The sequence below is a fragment of the Kogia breviceps genome, chromosome 6, assembly GCF_026419965.1.
Source record: "Kogia breviceps isolate mKogBre1 chromosome 6, mKogBre1 haplotype 1, whole genome shotgun sequence".
NCBI classification, from domain to species: domain Eukaryota; kingdom Metazoa; phylum Chordata; class Mammalia; order Artiodactyla; family Physeteridae; genus Kogia; species Kogia breviceps.
This window is the reverse complement of record NC_081315.1, coordinates 92,594,391-92,614,668: the sequence shown is the minus strand read 5'-3', so window position 1 is coordinate 92,614,668 and position 20,278 is coordinate 92,594,391.

The following is a 20,278-nucleotide window of genomic DNA, read 5'->3' as shown; positions in this document are numbered from 1 at the left end:
CAACCACTGCGCCACCAGGGAAGCCCCAAGAAATAGTTTTAACTGAGGTATGTGAGGTTTAAAATGTTTCAAAGAAGCACATGATGTATGTAAGATATAAGAGCTGAATACTGGAATTGGATATTATCTCTTTAGAGATTACATTTGAAATCATGAGAGCATGAATTTGCCAAGAAGAAAAAACAAAGAAACAAAAAAGCAAATAGAAAACAAAGGTACTCAAAAGCAAAACAGAATTTTGAGCTAATACTCTAAATTAAGTAGCAATTGGAGAAATAGGAACAACTTTTGAAGAAAGAAAATGATCAGTTGAACAGAGTAACAGAAACTAGGCTACTTAGGCTGAGAGAAGTCAAGGACAGATGGAGTTCCAAGAAAATTTTTCATTTAGAGTGAAGTTCTCAGCAGTTTTCATTGTATATGGTCAAGATAGATTAAGCCTTAGAAAGTGCTTATGGACTTAGTTTTCAAAAAAGCAGTTACACTCAGATTATGTGGAAAGAACACCAAGGTGATTAATAATGAGAGCATGGTGAGGGAGAGGACACAAAGATGACTATTTCAGGAGATTTGGCAAGAAAAGGAAAGGGGGAGAAAAGATTACAAGTTGGTAGGGTCTAGGAAGAACATTTTTGTTTTTTGTGTTGCTGTCTTAAATATGATAGGGTACCTCTGAGGCTTCTACGAATGACTGATATGGATGGAGAGGGAGAGAGCTACAAGATGTAAGTTTGAAGAAATAATTGATTGAGCAAGGTGTATATGTGTGGGAGGACTAAGATTCAAAGGTACAGGTGAAGGGTTATTTTTAGCAAAAAGGGAAAAAAAATAGTTCAATGAAGACATATAAAGTTTCTCATGTAGGCATCAATTTTAATAAATGAGAATACATCTTCTGTTGAAAATATGAAGGGAGACTAGGACAAAGTAAGAAATTTGGAACGATTGGAGATATTTTATAGAGCTGCTATTTAAACAAGTAATTAATAAACAATAAAAATTTGAATAATAAAGATTACTTATCAGTATTGAAGAGTCTCTACTTTAGCCTGGAATACAGCATATCATTATGTCAAATGAAAAACAAATCTAGACTTAGGTAAGGAAACACTTAATTTGAAAATACTGTTGCAATGGGGATAGGGGAATTACTGCAATAAAGGGAAACAGACTGTTGCAATAGTTAGGCATCCATGAAAAGTTAGGCAAAGTTAGGCAAAATGGTTTCTCTTTTATAAGGAGAAATAAACAAGGCTGGAAAGAACCATGTGTGGGGGGGTGTGGGATAAGCACGAGGTATTTTCAGAAGATATTTTACTGATAAGTATTTTTTTTTTTTTTTTTTTGAGATCAATAGATTCTCAAGAGAGGCCATGAAGAAGAGATTGTTTTTCATTCATATGCCTACTGAAGAGTAGGTCGAGTCAGTGTCTTGTGTGGAGAGGAGACACCTGGCTAAATTTTGCTCAGGACAAGTTAGTAAGCATTTTTTCCTGCTTATTAGCTACTGAAGGCAAACCATTCAGCTAATCATGTAGGAGACAAACAATGGGAATTTCGGGATTGTGTCTGTCCCTGTCATTCCATCTGGGAGTCTTATTTCAGTCAAAGGGGATGGATGTTTCTTTGAAAGAAGCTGTTTCCCAGACACAAAAGTTGGGGAGATTTCTTCTTTCTGTTTCTTCTTCCTTCTTTCTGATTTCTTTCAACAGACTGTCACTGTTTTCCAGGAGCATAGGCTTCAGGTAAAGTTCAACACTGTCAGTTATTCTTGCTTTCATTTAAGTCTCTCAAATGTTACTGAATTACTAAGAAGAAGTGGAGAAAATGTGGACCGTACAGACCTGGAGAATGGCAAAACGAAAATAATGTGTATTTGGGTGCAGCAAAGATTTTCCAATGGTGTGGAGTGAACATAACTGAATGGCTCCCTCTAGAGACAAAGATGAAGAACAGGATCCTCCCTGCAGGTTGCTGAGATGGAGAAGATGAAATCTCAACTATTACAACCAGACTTGCAATATTAATTGTTTAAATGAAATAGGCGTGTGTGTGTGTGTGTGTGTGTGTGTGTGTGTGTGTGTGTGTGTGTGCGAGAAAGTCAAAGTCGCGATAAATTTTATTGAAGTTTTCCTAAATTTTATCCTGCAGCAGTGGAAGATCCAGCCATTTCCAGCACATATGAAGTGTCAGTGGTAGATAAAATAAAAATCCACTATGGTTACATCCCATGAGTTGCACTTTTAAAATGTAACAGCTACAGGCTTAAGGTTTGCACATATATCAGGAATTGTCAATGTTGTCAATATTGGGAGTTAGAGACATGAGTTGGGGCTATATATAAGTAATCGAATGTAGCAAAGGCTGTACAAGCATAATGTATTCAATGATGTGTATCAGTCAGTGTCCCTGGGGAAAAGAAATAACATGCTCTTGATAATATGATGCTATTTTAATAAAGGGGAGATTTACAAAGTTGTGTGAATAATGAAGCATACCCCAAGGAATAGTGTAGGGAGCCTGCGTTACTCCAAGGCCAATCAACAGGGTCCAGGTCTGGAGTAGAGAACCAAGGAAAGAAATGACTTAACCCCATTCTCCTCCCCTCTTCCAATTACCCCTCATTCTTCCCGTCCCAAAACCTAATCAGGAGCTAGAGGGCAAGAGTCTGTTGATGAAGCCACACCAATCCGCAGACCAGGATGGAGAAAGGAAAGATTAGATCTGGAAGTGACGAAGATTTCCAGTTTTGGGGGAAGATGGATTGGTGATTAAGAAAATAGCTAGCTGCTTTGTTCTTGTTAACTATGTGAGCCACAGGACTTATGGTTGAATATGCTGTTTGTCTCCAATGCAGTGTCACTTCTCAGTAAGATGCACATGAAGTCGCAGGAAAAACACAAAACTCTAATATTACTTGCAATCTAAGACCAGAATCTGGAAGGAATCCCCCTCTAATATTAAGGAAGGTGGAGTGAGAATGAGGAAAATGTGTCTCAGACTTGCATTATTGCATACCCAAGTATTGTACCCTGAAAGACAGAGAAAAGGGAACATTTTGAAAGCCATTTTATCTGTTCTTGTTAAAAGCATCCAAAGCCTATATAAATCTGAAATTTACCTCTATTCCTAAAGGATATTATGTTTTAATGAATATTACTTCATTCTTTAACCTAAACTGTCCTTGTCACAACTCTGAAGCAATTCCCAGGAAGACTGAGGTCTAAGGATTATGGTTGAGTGAGAGTTTTTGGAGAGAAAGTACTAAAATTGAGCAAGGAAAGGGTCAATGGAGTGTAACTATGTCATCCAAGGGACGATTGCCATATCCTCCCATAGGACAAGAATTTGAGAATTACATTCAAAAACAGAACACAAGCGTAAGGGCAATTCATCCATGCTTTTTGATTTGAAGTATTTGGTCTCAACAAAGGGTTAATTATAAGGAGGAAAGAGCAACATGCAAAAGCTATGAAGTGACTTCTGACCTTAATATACATACCTCAGTCTTTGAAAAAATAAAGCAAAGTAAACATATCACATAGAAGATATTAATAGTTTAATTTATATGCTTGGAAATATGTCAAATTAATACAGAAAGATGAAGAGCAAACTTTTTCCAAGGCCCTGGAACTAGTCACAAAATTTAGCTTACAATATCAAAAGTGAGTAAATAATATTTCTGTTCTTCCATCATAATTCAAGAAAACCAGTAAATAGTGATAAAAGTTTCTTTAAACTTTTTATATTTTGGAAACAATGTGAAACTGAAATTAGATCACATTTAGTAAACAAAACCAAAACATTTTTTATCATTTTTTATAGAGACAAAAAAAATTGTATTCAGACAAAAATTTACTTGTTTAAATGGTATGTTTTAAATCAAAATGGAATAAAATAAATAAAATAATCTATTTCAAGAATTAGAAAAATCATAAAATATATGTAGTGAAAATAAGATACAAACACATAAATATTATAGCTAAATGAATAGAATAAGATATACAAATATTAAAATCTAATAGACAAATAGTTTTGTCTGTGGTAAACATAATCAAGAAAAACGTCAGAAAACAAAATAACTACATTTAACATAAAAAATGTATATACTTCTATTGGGAAATACTATAAATGTAAAATTATATTTTACATTATTTTATAATCATACAATAATATAAATAAAATTTAGTATATTTTATATGTATTTAGTACATAATACTTTGTTATACTTATTTTTACTATATCTGTTACATTTTGTTATATTTACTATATTATGTTCACATTTTATTATATTTATTATTTTACTATATTCCATAATAAGCTACATTTTACTATATTTTTCAACTTTGAAATGATAAATTTGAAATTATATAAAATAAACATCCTTTTAGGAAGTACACATTGATACATTTTACATGTCAATTCTTGAAGACTGCTGAGCAGATAGTTCCATTTTAATAAACTGATCTAAAGCAAATCTGAGAATTAAACATTGTTCTATTTCTCTCCAGCTGCTTGCTGTGCTTCTTGATTTCCACTAATGTAATAGACTGTTGTTTCATTTTATTTTCTGTTTTTCAGTGGAATTTTTCATGGAAGGTAATGCAGGACTAGATTCTTATTCCATAAATGTATAAATATACACACAATAAGGTGACCAATGCAAGCTTTCCTAGTTTGTGGTGTGGAGAAGCATGTTCATTTCCTGGCTCTAAAGTTTTCTTCTCCATCCACTCATCTGTCATGACTTTATGTTAAAATTTGGCCACCCTTTTTCTTTCATGAGAAGCAAGCAATACATGCTAAAACTTTCTGTTCAGTTCCCTTAGTCTTTGTTACTATAGAGATGTACATTTGTAGAGTTCTATTGGACTAAAGCAGGCCAATAGTTCCAAGTCTCAGTATTGGATGGTGAGTGCAAAACATCAAATTAGCTCCAGGGAGACTCCATCTTCCTCCTTCTCATTGCTGTCAGATTGATTTTCCTAAAACATGGCTTTTATATGCCTTACTTGCCAATAAATTTCCATGTAGTCTGCAGGGAAGTGTACATTTGGAAACAGGAAAGCTGCTCTAGATTCCATTTGTAATCCACTTTCTAAGATTTATCTCCAGCATTCATCATTATATCATAAAACCTCAAGCCATGCTTAATGATTTATCCTTACTTTTATACCCTTCCCCTTTGCTGCACTTTCATTCTTTTTTTTTCTTTCCCAGTGATTTCCTTATCCACCTTTTTCCTATGGCCAAAAATGTTCCATTTTTGAAGTTCTTGAAATCTTCCAAGTAAGGGCTCCATTCAGGAAAGCAAACACACCAACAAATAAATCTCTATCTCTCCTATAAAATAAAAAGCCCTCTCACAAGACTATATCTGCAAATGGCTTCGTTCAATTACCACTTTTATGTTACATTTTTGCTTCTCATTTGCATGTTTTCCCACCATGGACAAAGAAGAACGTGCTTGATCCTTATTTATGTGATTTTAAGTAACTGCTTGTACACAGTTGTCCTAACACAATTATTCTAAAACAAATGATAATGACAAATATGTGTTAAATAAATGAAAAAAATAATTAATTGCATGCTGGACTCTTAAGGAACTTAAGGCTATTCCATAAGTAATATTGTCAATTCACTGGGGAGAAACCTCTATTTTAATGCTGCCAGCTTCTCTTTCTGTGCAGCAGAGATTGGATTTGGCTCTGCTTCAGTAGGCCACTTGCTTATGTAAATGCAAAGCTCAAATATTATTCTGAAATAATATGAGAAACCAAGAGGGTATGCTGTTCTTCATATTGTTTAAATTCTCTCTAGCTGTTTCTCCCAGATCAGAGCCAGAAAATGTTTGGTGTTTCTACTGTTGTCTCATATGCGGCCAGCTATCAGAAAATTATAATTTGTTAATCCATTAGATTTCTCTTTTGGCTTTAGCTGTTGGAGGCTCGAAATAAACTTCAAATATAAATACCATGACTTCCCTACTTGTTTCTTACTTTAAGGCTCTCCTCATTATAGCAATTATTTTTATTTATTACTCAGTTTACTGTTTTCTGATGAGGAATAATTTTAGGTACTATGATAAATAAGCTAGGTTTTCTTAATACGCCACTGCTAACATTATTTTTAAAAATAAAATCTAACTGGTTTGTACATAGCATAAGTATTTATTTGTATGCATCTTTTATTTAAGATTGTGAGGCCACTTAAGGCAAAAACAACCCCACATAATAATCACTAAGAATCACCTTACAATAATTAGCAATTATCTTGCTAGAATTTTTCTGGTTTCTGCTCTTTCTTTTAGTTACCACACTTAATTCATCAAGAAGTTCTCTGGAATCTCCTGAAAAACTGATCCTGTATATCTATTATTTTTCCATTCTTATCTCTCTCCCCTTTGTTCAAGCCACTATCATTTCACACCTGAATTGCTTCACGATTTTCCTAAAATCTCCTCACTTACATTTTATTCCCAGGAATGCGTTGTGTTTTCTTGGCAGCCAAGAGGTTATTTTAAATGTAAATTGTATTATATCACTCACTTGCTTAAAGCCATGCAATTTTTTTCATAGCATTTGGAATTAAATTATGACTCCCTACCTTGACTTTCAAACCTTGAATATGTTGTTCATGCAAATTTCTGTGATTATTTTTTTACCAGTCTTTTCCTTCCCTACAATGGTCCCACTACTCAGGCCTATTATGCTTCCTTGAACACACACATTTCTTTTCTACCTTAGTGATTTTTCCTCTTCCTGCAATGATCTCCCCTGTTTTTCCCATTCATATAATTTATAGCTCAGTTTAAAGGCAGCCTTCTGAGAAACTCTGCCTTGATCACCAAATCTAAAGTTGGATACCCAATCACTGTCTGTGATATCAACTCTATTTTAATATGACAAGCATCAGTCTTTGATATTTTTCTCGTATATCCATATATCCACTGATCCATCCATCATATACTCTTTCATTGGTTCAACAGCACCCATCTAAAATTCAAGATCCATGAAAGAAAAAATATATTTGGTGTGTTCACTACTTTCTTCTGGACCTACACTGATTATGTATAGTAGATATTCAATAAATAATTGTTAAACCAACAACTGTTAACCTCACAAACACTCATTATTATTTTGCATATATCTTCTCAATTAATCTTCACTATAAACTTTTCAAGTGGTGATTGGTATGATTCTTTTAATGAGTGAGGAAACTGAGGATTAGAGAGGTGGACTAACTTGTCAATTATATACATATATATATAAACATATTAATATGTTATTTGTTTTCTTTGGGGGAAAAATCACAAAATTTATGTATGGCATTAAGTCACAGATTGGACCTTTCTAATCAATTATAATCCTTAGTTAGAAATACATTAAAATATTCCATTCAGACATAGATCTTTCTTTCCCCCTTCTATGCTTTATTTCAAATAAAATCTGAACTCTACTACCATAGTCACACTCGTTCCGGTATTTAATATAAGTTCTCCAAGTCAAACACATATGCATCCATAATCATATAATGCCATTCTGTGAGTTTCTTAACTGAAAAATTGCATAGTATTCAAGGTCTAATACTGAATTTCATCTTTTTCAGTCATCATTATGCTACTGAGATTCATTCATATTGATATCTGAGGGTCTAGTAGAGTCTTTGAATGGCTTTGTGATATTCTTCCATGTGAGTAAACACATTGTATTCTGTAGATCTTCCTCTTTAGTCCCTTGGGATGATACCAAATTTTGCTATTCTAGACAGTATTACATGAACATCTTCATCCTTAACTCCTACATACCTGTGAATGGAGTTCATAGGCTCTTAGCAGATATTATATTGGCTGTAGAGTCGAAACGAAACACCTAAAATATGAAAACTTTTTCGTGTATGTACCATATGAATTTTCCTGTGAAATGGATTATTTGTTTTGTCACATTCTCAGATATATGGCGATCCAAAATATTTAAGTACTTAAAAGTTGTATTGCTCAGTCGTATCTTCTTAATATTTTCAGTATTATTAAATATTAACAATTTTCCAAGTTGACTTCACTTATTTATATAACTTCTAGTAAAGAACATCTCTTCATAAAGTTAATATCCATTTCTTTTTTGGGTTTTCCATACCTGATTAAAAAATGGTATCTCGGGCTTCCCTGGTGGCGCAGTGGTTGAGAATCCGCCTGCCGATGCAGGAGACACGGGTTCGTGCCCTGGTCCGGGAAGATCCCACATGCCGCGGAGCAACTAAGCCCGTGAGCCATGGCCGCTGAGCCTGTGCGTCCGGAGCCTGTGCTCCGCAACGGGAGAGGCCACAACAGTGAGAGGCCCGCATACCGCAAAAAATAAAAAAATAAAAAATAAAAAAAAATTAAAAAAAAAAATAAATAAATAAAAAATGGTATCTCACAGTTATTTTAACTTGCTTTTCTCTATTTAATTTTGAGACTAAACTTACATGAGGTTATTTTTATCATGTACTTAAAGCATAATGAAAATTAACTTTTCATTTTGTAGTAACTTTGCATCAATGGTTTCAACATGTCATCTTTTTCAGAATCTACCCTTTGCAGTGTTCTCCTACCGTGCATGGGAAGCAATTCCCATCAGTGAATTCAGTCATGAGTTGGCTAATTGAATGACAATAGTAATGATGTTCTCAGTTCTAAGTTTAGATATCATGAGGCCCAGTGTATTCTTTTTGCCTTTTTATGCTTCTACCATTTTCACTGGAAAGATGTCCAGGCTGGTCTGCAGGTCAGAAAAAGAGGATGAGAGACACAGGGAGCAGAACTACCCAAGCAAGCTACTCTGGCCAAGCCAGCCTTGAGTGAAGCCTCCAGCCTGACTGCAGATGCATGAGCCAGATGCCCCACAGAAGCCCAAGGGAGACCAGATGATATCCGCGAATCCACGGCCTCCAGACTCATGAGACGTAATAATAAATGTTTGTTTAAGCCACTGGGATTTGAGCTGGTTTGTTAGTCAACAACAGATAATGGTTACATATCATATGTCAGCAAAGGGGATTTGTCCTAGGAAATTTTAAAAAATCAGTTTTAATGATTCAGTGACATTTTTCATTCATATAATAACATGCTTTAAATAATTTATATATTATCTTTTTTCTCTGAGCAAACCTAGCAGTTTTTAATTTTCTCTTAGGTATAAAAAATTTAGTAGTTATAATCATATCTATATATATATATATGATTAATAAGGATAAGCTGAGGCCCTGGAATGTCAATTGTCAAGCAGTGATAAAGTATTGAGTGGGATTTTCAAACACACACACATAAACACACACAGACTTAATTTCATAAAACAAGCCAGGTGGTGAAATAAAAGCTGTTTTAATCCTTAAGGATTTTCATGGTGTGAATGAGAACAAGCTTGATTTTTTTTCACTCCTGCATTGTAGTGATGCTACATTAATATGCAAAGAACTCAAAGAATTAAAAGAAAATAATTTTGAAAGAAACCCACTTTTGAAATAAATCCCCATGATTTCATCTGTATAAGCAGTTTCTTTTCTCTTTTTCTTTTGCTTTAACTATATTATCTTCAATTTATATTTCATGTGATCTCAGCTTTTTAAAATAATCAAATAATAATTTGATAGTGTTCGAAAGTAGTTTAACCAATAAAATTGTTAACATAATCAATTCTTTTTGGCACATGTGAAATAAGAAAATAGTATTAGTGCTTATTATGTAAATATGTTGGATCTTTGCTATCTGGAATTTCAACATTATGAAAATGACTAACCAAATCCCCTTTACACAAATGTACAGTAATGGCATCACATATTAATATTTTACATAATTTACACTTTCTTTGAGATTTTAAATAGACAAATAATTGAGAGAACCTGTGCTACTAGTGACAATTTTTAAAGATTTAAGATAAGTTAAAAAAAGAAAAAGAAACTTCTGGAAATATGGAAATTCAACTTAGATTTAGATGTTTATTCTCAGAAAAAAATAACTGACTTTATTCTTATCAAATCCACTTATTCAAGTATGTCTAACTTATATATGTGTTAATATATATTACTATATAAGAATATATATTATGTATATCATATATATATCATATATAGTAGAACCTTTAAAGATAATGCTTTAGATCTTCCCTTTTTTGTCATGAATGTGTATGAAGAAAGGAATATTTTCTTGTCCATAAATTAATTCCACTTATCATTCAAATGTCAGCCAATATTCTGTTTTAAAGAGTAGTGAATCTGCAAACTCTCTGTTATCTAAATATATTTTCAAGTGCAATAAATTCACAGCACTTAACAGGAAGACATTTAAAATAATAATACCTTAATAGGTCATTCTAAAGAAAGAATAGACATTTTAGCATGTGACAATAAGGGTGAGTATGAATGTTACTGTTTTCTCTTCTCCCAAATATTATTCAAATGTACATAAATAATCTAATGGAAAAAATAGAATATATTTTATCTACTTATCTTTCATACTTAAAGAAAATCTTTAATTCCTTCTCTTTCCTTCTGCTTTTAATATCATAAAAATCACTGTTTTTAATAGTTCTCATATACAAGGTCTGCCATTTCTTACTTCCATAGCATTCACATTGCTCATGTCATAATTAGAATAAAACAACATAAATCTCCCTGTCAAAGTTTTGTGTAAGTAGTTAATAGCATTTGTTACTAAAAAAAGTTAAGTGTATCTCTTATAATCCAAAGGATTGTGCTGAGAATTGGAATTTTATCATTTATTACTTGTTTGTTTTGTAGTGGCTACTGAACAGGGAATATAACAGAATTTAATAAATATTCTAATTGGTTATTCAGTTATTAAAATTATCTGGATTGAAGCAAATCATAATTTTCAAATAGCAATAAAGTATAGAAATACAAGCAACTTTGAAAACAGCTAAAATATACTTATTTAAATCTATGTGGCAAATGTGTCATTTTTTCAGTAATCAAATAATTATTTTAGTAATTACAGATTTACTAAAATATCACTAAATTAACAAACAACTGAATGTAAGAAATATTAGTTAAAGTCCAGGTACTTTACAAAATTACAGAATGAGAATTGACCATTCTGTGCATACATTGTGTTCTCTTACCTTCTGAATGAGAAAGCAACTGAGATAGGGGAATAGATTTCTGCCTTATTCCTGTATCTTCTCTACCACTCCATACTCAACTCTGTAAATGCCATTCCCAGACAGTAACAGTTCTCATCTACTTGCTTCCTAAATCCTCACCCTCAGCATGTCACACTCTCCTGGAAACCCATCAAAACATGCCATCATTGTTTAAGGTGGATGCTTAAAGAAAAAAAAAAAAAAGTGGATAAACATTAACTAGGTATTGTTCATTACCTTTCCAGTAAGACCCTGATAATAAATCAACTATCATCACTAGAAAATACCACATTAACTTACTGATAAATAACAACCTACTTATGCAATTGGGTATTTATAATAATAATGATTAGTATTATAAAGACATATGCTAATGTTTATCATCCATTCTCTCAACAAATGCCTTCTTTACTGCCTGCTCTGAACAAGGCATAGTGATCGATCTTTTCCTTAATTGTACTACTTAGTATATAAAGTTATTCAAACTTTACAGAAACTGTATTTTGATGCACTATAGTTTTGAAACAAGCTAAAATTTGGACTATAAGATACTAATTATGGTATTTAATAATAAGAAGTCTGTTTGATTTCTTGAAAATTAAGTATTATCAAATGTGGTATTTATGTATAAGGCTCTGGGTTAAGCCAGTAGGAGGCATCCATTCTATCAGTATTATTTATATAATATTTCTACTATTTTGAGTATTTCTTAAGATTATTGTATATATACTTCAATGCTCATTGTAATGTTTTTAAAAGTACAATGTATATTTTTTATTAAGTATATTAGTTCTCTACTAAAGTCATATATAATGGGAAAACATTACACCATGATGTAGTAAAGGTCATATTTAGAACAAATATCTTATAAATCATTTTAAAAGCTTTTTGTTAAAACATAAAAAGAAAGTATTTTAAGAACAAAAAATTCCCCTGTTAAAATTTTCATAGATAATATTTCTTTATACCTCAATTTATAAAAAACTAAAGATGGGCACTAATATATATACAAAGGTAGAGCAAAAGTGTTTTTTACTATTCTTAGAAATTTTCATAGTGAATACATTTTGTCTTTTTAACTAATGGATAGTAGATATCGAATATCTTTCAACAATGTATCATTCTAATTAAGAGTAATGTCTAAACCCACATGGTATCTGAATCAGATATATCCATTTAGGTGCCACATACCAGTTTTATAGACTTTCTTGATGTTGATCATAGCCTAAAGTAAAAGAAGTCCATTAAAATATCTGTTTCTATTACCTGAGAACAGTTAGAAGGTCTTTAAGAAAATTGAGTAGAGTATTTTGAATATAAATTTAGGCTCTACACTCTTCTTAAATTTCTTTTTTCAAAAATGACCCTAAAATATGACTTCCTGTCAGAAAAAAAAAAGATATCTTCTCTTCACACAGTCATTTAATTAAAAAATTGTCACAAGCACCTAAATGAGCAGTTAAAAGAAATGAAATTGAGTTATTTGTAGTAAGGTATATGGACCTAGAGTCTGTCATACAGAGTGAAGTAAGTCAGAAAGAGAAAAACAAATACCGTATGCTAACATATATATATATGGAATCTAAAAAAAAATGGTTCTGAAGAACCTGGGGCAGGACAGGAAAAAAGACGCAGACATAGAGAATGGACTTGAGGACACAGGGAAGGGGAAGGAGTAGCTGGGACGAAATGAGAGAGTGGCATGAACTTATGTACACTACCAAATGTAAAATAGCTAGCTAGTGGGAAGCAGCCACATAGCACAGGGAGATCAGCTCAGTGCTTTGTGTCCACCTAGAGGGGTGGGATGGGGAGGGTGAGAGAGATACACAAGAAGGACGGGATATGGGGACGTGTGTATATGTATAGCTGATTCACCTTGTTATAAAGCAGAAGTTAACACACCATTGTGGAGCAGTTATACTCCAATAAAGATGTTAAATTAATTAATTAATTAATTAATTAAAGATTAAAAAATGAACATTTGGAATGTATTTGCAATACTTTCAAATCTACAGTTGAAGAGATTTGAACCAGTTAATTCTATTACACCTATTCAAATATTAAGTTAAAATATGGAAAACATATTGCCCACATATTTTCAATCAAGTAAAGTTTATATGCTTTGTGACTGTTTACAGTTTTTTAGTTTAGCACATTAACTAAAATATGAAAATATTTTAATAAGTGAAATGTGATAAATAGAAATAAATGATGTCCCATTTTTGCAGATGATATTATACAGTGAGGCTGTCAAATAATCAAAAATAATAAATCAAAGAGGATACTTAATCTGCAAATATAAAAAGGAATATATACACCATTGAAAAGGAACTGAGGTCATTGCATATGAAAACTTTGCAGTTGTGTGTTGGAGTCTTTGTACACATCTAAGGCTGCACTGACCATATGACAACGACTAGTCATGTACAGATACTGAATATTTGGAATGTGGTTAGTCTGAATTGAGATGCAATTTAAGTATAAAATGCACACTTGAATTTTGAACAATTACATGAAAAAAATGAAAATATATTATTCATAAATCTATATTGATTACATATTGAATAAGTAATATAATGATATATTTTTCTTAAACCATATTATTTAATTGTTTACTTGTTTTGTTTTACTTTTATCAGTGTGTCTGCTAGAAAATTTTAAATTACATATGTAGACCACAGTATATTCTATTGGATAGCACTGTAACCCTCGATGTGAAACTTTGTGGAAATTTTCTTTCAATACATGTAAATATCAAGAATGCTGGATTACATCATTAATATAATAAAGCACACTGTAATATAAGAGGAGGTAAACATTACTGAAGGAAAAAGGAACACTCAAAGCCAAACAGTATAATGATTGTAGGTGGTTCACGAGGGCAAATTCAGGTACTTAAGTATAGTTATAAAATGAGGGAAATAGACTGTCCTATGAGAGTTTTATGAAATCAACAAAATATGAATGTGAGTCCAAATGTGCAAAATCACCTCAAAGAGACCAAATGGTTACCGGGACCCCAAACATGTTTGTTACTATATTCTTGGTAATAAATTGCTAATGAAAGACCAGGTCTATAAGAAGGTTTTGGGGTGACAATGGAATATTCAGAGAGCAAAGCACAGAGGCAAACATTTAGGATACTCATCTAGAAGCCATGCAGTGAAATGTTTGTGACCTTAGGATAAAGTTAGTATCTAGTTGCCCTAACAGTAAATTTTGCCAGTGTGCATAAACACACTAGATCATCAAAATTTGATTTCTTTAAGCATTCTAATTATACAAAAATGCTTGCTTTCGTTCTCACTCATCAAGCATCTTTTAAGTAACTTGTATTTCCAGGTAATTTGTTTCTAAATGAAAATGTGGTCGTTTTATGTTTTGTTCATGGAACAGTGGTGTTGTTTCTCATATTTGCCTAATGGATTTCTGTTTCGGCTTGATCCATTGGTTTCTTTTTTATTTTTAGCTTTATTGAGGTATAATATTTGTCTCCTTTATAAGAGAAAATTAGTGTACTAGAGGACTGCTAAATCTGAGGCCCTGATAAACAGGAATGCCTGATTATGAAGGCTGATGATTAGAATGAGGATTTGGAAAAATATGTGTCCAGGAAGTCGTTAAATGTTCCCAGGCAGCATTCTCCAGCTAGATGCTGAATGCACCTCTTATTTGATGTTTTCAAAATACGTGGTGTTTATAGATGGAAATTTGAACAGTATCTGCACGAATATAATCTTGTGATAGTTGATGCAATGGATACAAGTGTGTATGCATGTGTGTGTGTGAACATGAAGGAGAGGGAAAAGCACTTTGCATAATTAACCCCTCTGTAGTACTCTAATTGAAGCCATGTGATTCTTGGAAGCTTTGGAAGTAAGGACACAAATATGCCTTATGTGCCACACATTCTCATTAGAACCAAGGATATATTTTTGAGACACAGACATGACATCATGACTCATTAATCTTTCATTTATATTTATTTGCATAGCTTACCTAGCATTAAACAAAATTATTCCAACCCTCCTATGCTATCCCAAGAGCCCAAGTATAAAGAGGAGAAGATAATGAAAGTAGATAAAATCTGTCATTGATAAAATACCAAGAGTAAAGAATCTGTTGCCTTCAGAACTATGAAATAGTAAACTACATTTTCTGCCATTGTTACTTCACATGAGTACAATCATATTTCCAGCTGTTTTCCAGTGCCTTATATATCAGCTTGTGGAAACAATATTGGCTACTGTGACTTCATTGTAAGAAATTCTGTCATGGAAGGTTGCTGCAGGAGGAGTGGAGTTTCTAAAGAGCAGTAAAATTTTAGATGACTTTTACAGTAACTGCTGAGTAAAGTTCAACAGTGATAGATGAGAAGTGTGAGATCCTAGAGGGATAAACACATACGTAAAGAGTAACATAGAAATAATTACTTTTAAATTCCTCTCATTTTAGGAGAAAAGATCCAGGAAAGAATAATTTTATTATCCACATACTTTATTTTCCCATGAGAATAAACCTAGCAGATTATCAGGATTTGCACAGGACTCAGAATGATATTGATTTCCAAGATGCCTATTATAGCTCCACCATGAAGCATTTGAGGTAAAGTTTTCAGCTCTTTTGAGTGTATTTATGAATTTTCTATTTCCAGTGACTGTAAAATGTAATTGGAAGTCTTGTTTAAATGTCACTTCCAAAGGGAACATGACAAGATCATAACATCCTTGTATTTCCCTTTTATTTCTCTCCCCACGTGGAATCACTCATTTAAAATACATCTTCTTTGAGAAATTGGTACACTCCATAAGGGCAGGAACAATAGTTGTTCGGTCTTATTCTGAGCTCAAAGTGACCAGCAGAGTTATTTCTTGATTAATAATTGATCAATACCCAATTGATAATTTAGGTAATGTCTTGCAGAAATTGTGAGGATATTAAGGTTTTATTTTTAATACAATTGCAAGGCAATTCACTCAACACATGTACTATGTCCTAAATCAAAACTATCTTGGTATTTCAACCAGAAGTAATTTCCTTCCTGAAAACTCTCACTATGGTTTGCATAAACTTCTCTTAGTGAACATCATTCTTCCCTGGATTATCATGGCTGCAGACATATTTTATTTTAAGAATTGCAATCTGAATACCCATAGGGAAAAAATGAATGTTATAAATAATAAAGCCAGACTTGGGTAGTGACGGTCACAGTGTCACACTGGAAAGTCACCTAAACAAAACAGGGACTACTTGGCTCCAGCTAAGTGGCACTGTTTGAGATCTCATGCTCAGCAGGTCAAGACAATTGTTTCAGCTCATTTAATATTATACAACTTCCTAAAATAATTTTCTATACTTTATTTTTGTTTAAACCTTATCTATGTAGTACCAGGATAGCACATTGCACATATCAAGTGTTGCATTAACTTCTTTGGATTAGTTATAGCATGCATTATACATAATATAATTTTAAAGAGAATAAAATTAGCCAAAATAAGAATGAATATTTATTTATCTGCTAATTTATTAATGTTTCTCTATACAAGACATTAGGTTACACCCATCATATGAGTCAAAATGTCCTACTATGAGAATGGTATTAGAGGTGTGTGTGCTACAATGTATATCCAACTGTATATTCAGTGAATATTATTTCAAAATGTACTCCCATTTCCTATAAAATGTTATGGCATAAAATTCAGAGAATACAAGAGAATTTTACTTGCTCTATCCAAACAAGTAATCAGCTCAATTATTGCAACCTAACTGTAATACTGAAAAAGTTGTTTTAATTCTAGAATTCATTACATTGTAGGAGAGGTACTTAAAAGCAAGTATGATTTCTCATTTATTCTCTCATTTTCCAGTGCTAAACACTGTGCTTGTAACTTCTTAGTATGTCAAATGATATATCATGAATTAATTAATGAAATAGTTGACAATTAAAACAACTTTTCTGTAAGCAAACCACATGTAGTTAATTAACTGTAGACTTAAACATGAGTTTCTGAGGTATCACCAGGTAAATTCATGTAGGTGAAACTGACCACATTTCTCTTAGAAATGCTTGGCTGAAACCCTCCTTTAAGAGAGTTTGGGATAGTTTTCCTTTTTTGAATCTGACCCATAACATACTCTCCTTTTGCCCTGATTAAATATTTTACCTTTCTTATCTTAGCCTCATCATTGTCCTTGTCAGAACAGTTCTTAGACCAGTGCTAACAGAGAGAGCTCCCTTTTGATAGGCACCTTTCTGAATTACCTTATTTGAAGTGCAGATATTCAGTTCTAATTATAAAATGACATGTGTGACATTTCACATAGTTCTTTTGTTACCCAGTGATCGATTCACACACATTCTCCTCGTCCAAAGTTCATGCTAACGTGAGTATGCTCACTCCCGTGATGCTGTAATAGGTAACGAATAAAATTATCTTAAAAAGCACTGGGCTCCTAATCTTGCATTTGATGCTTCCTTCTGCTGATTCTGAGTTTCTGACTGGCTCCCCAGCCTCTCTCCCTGTTCAGGCGTAGGTAACAAATGACATCTGCTAAATTCCTAGGTCACCTTGGATGAAAAAAAATCATTATTTTTTTGCACTTCAAACCTTTTATATAGTCCTTTAAAAATATGTTCCTTAAAGTCACACACAATATCATTAATTGATAATTTTTATTTGTAAAAATGAATAGGGCTTCCCTGGTGGCTCAGTGATTGAGAATCTGCCTGCCGATGCAGGGGACACGGGTTCGTGCCCCGGTCCGGGAGGATCCCACGTGCCGTGGAGCGGCTGGGCCCGTGAGCCATGACCGCTGAGCCTGGGCGTCCGGAGACTGTGCTCCGCAACGGGAGAGGCCACAACAGTGAGAGGCCCGCGTACCACACACACAAAAAGAATAAAATTATCAAACCACTTTATCCTTCATTTGAGGAAAATAAGACACACATACACATGCACATAAACTCAGAGCTATAAGTAGTGGCATTTGAGACAATTCTTCTAACAAAAAAAAAATCTTGAAATAAATTATTCCTGAAACATTTGGTGATTTATGGGGATGCTGGAACAGAATATTTAAAATCAGGACTAAATGAGAGAACAGATTTTAAATTTGCCATATAAATCATTTGGAAACATTTGCCTATTTATTCTGTACAACTGGTAATATAATGTATAATAAGCGTAAATAAGCATACTCTTTTTCATTATTTTTAATATATACTTTCCTTATGCCTTTTATTTTGACATGCACTGTCACTTGAAAAGAGAAAACTAAATACTTTCTTGAAGAGTCGACAAATCTTTGCACTTATTAACTACCTTATTATTTTACATTTCAGAGAAGAGAAGCCATCTGAATTTCACTGTGACTAGTTTAATTAGACCAACACTGTAATTCTCAGTGTACAGTCTACGATGTGTCTTTATTTTACTATACATTTTGGTTCTCTTGCCAGATGGCAGCAAAAGGGAAACTACATCCCCTGTGCTTTTAAATTCTACTTTCTCTTTTTGTTTTTCTAAAATCTTCTTTTAGTTTATGTGTAACTTGCCTTCTTCCTCCAGCCCCGCTTTCTATTTCCCTAAACTATACAATGAAAATTTGATCCTTAACAAAACCCCAGTCTATAACGTGATTATATTATGATAAAACATCATTACTTTATGAAGGAAAGAAAAAGCCAATATACATTGATGAAAACTAGTCAAAAGGAATTAATATCTGTTTCATTTATCATAAACACTGTCTAACAAAAGAGTTCTGGAAAAATAATTTGTTTTCTCCTGTACAATAATTTACACTTTTATTTCCCATTACACATTCTGTTTTTTTCCTAAAAGATCATTATTTTACTTATATTTGCTTTCAGTTAGATCAACTAGGATAAAGATGGGTCATTTTCACTCCATCATATAAACTAAATTTATTTGCAGAAATACTTGTCTCCCATAACTGATCTCATTCACCAGTTCACCCTCTGACTTATAGCAGAAAAGAGTAAACACTCTTTATAATATTGTGTAATTTGCATTAAATTTTAATGATCCTCCAAAGATGTTTTAAAATGTACACAATCCAATACAAACATATGTTTCTCTTCCAACTCCTTGCTTTTATACAGAGAGAGGATGCTAAATACTTTGTTTTAAACTTTGATTTTTTGCATTTAGCAATTTATCTTGGCAAACTTTCCATATCAGCACATAAGAGTTCCTTTTTTTTTTAACCTTCATAGTATTCCATTATAGGGATTTACCATAATTTATTTGTACAATTCTCCATTGATGGACGTTTGTGTTGCTTCCAATTATTTCCAATAATTATAGACAGTGATGCATTGAGAAGACTGTATATACAGTATTTTAAACATGTTCAACTTTGTTATGAAATTTCCAGAACTTGAACTGTGAGACACGAGTATGTGAATTTTTATTTTAATAGATGTGTCCAAACTACTCTCCATGTAGGAGACACAGCCCCATCATTCATGAATGAGCAGAGCTGTTAATACAGAACTTAATCAAATATTTCTCTGTTTGCCAATCTGATAGGTTACAATGTGCTGTTTTAATTTCCTTTTTATTTTAAAATGATGGTGACTATATTTTCATATATTTGAGAATTTCTATGAACTACCTGTTTATATCCTTTGACAATTTTTCTATTGAGCTATTTTATTTCATAATTTGTAGGAGCTATTTATATATTGGGAGGGTTAGCTTTTTGTTTATGGTTTGAATATTGAACTGTTTCTCAGTTTGTGACTTTGCCTTTAAATTTTGCTTACGGCATTCTATGTCATACCCACTATCTTTAAATTGAAGGTAGTTGAATATATATCCATCTTACCCATTGTATTGTATGGATTTTGAATCAAGGTTAGAATAATTTTCAACATTCTGAAATTGTAAAACAATAATATTTCATATCATTTTAATATAGATTGTTATTTTTTATTATTAGTCTTTGTATCATTTGGAATTTACATTTAGGTGATGTCTGGCTTATGAATCCAGTTGACTTTCACTTCCAGAAAGTTACCCAATTATTAAAAAAGCCAAATTAAATAGTCATCTTTTTCTCACTGAACTGAAATGTCATTATCAGCATACACTTAATGTCTGTTTTTATAT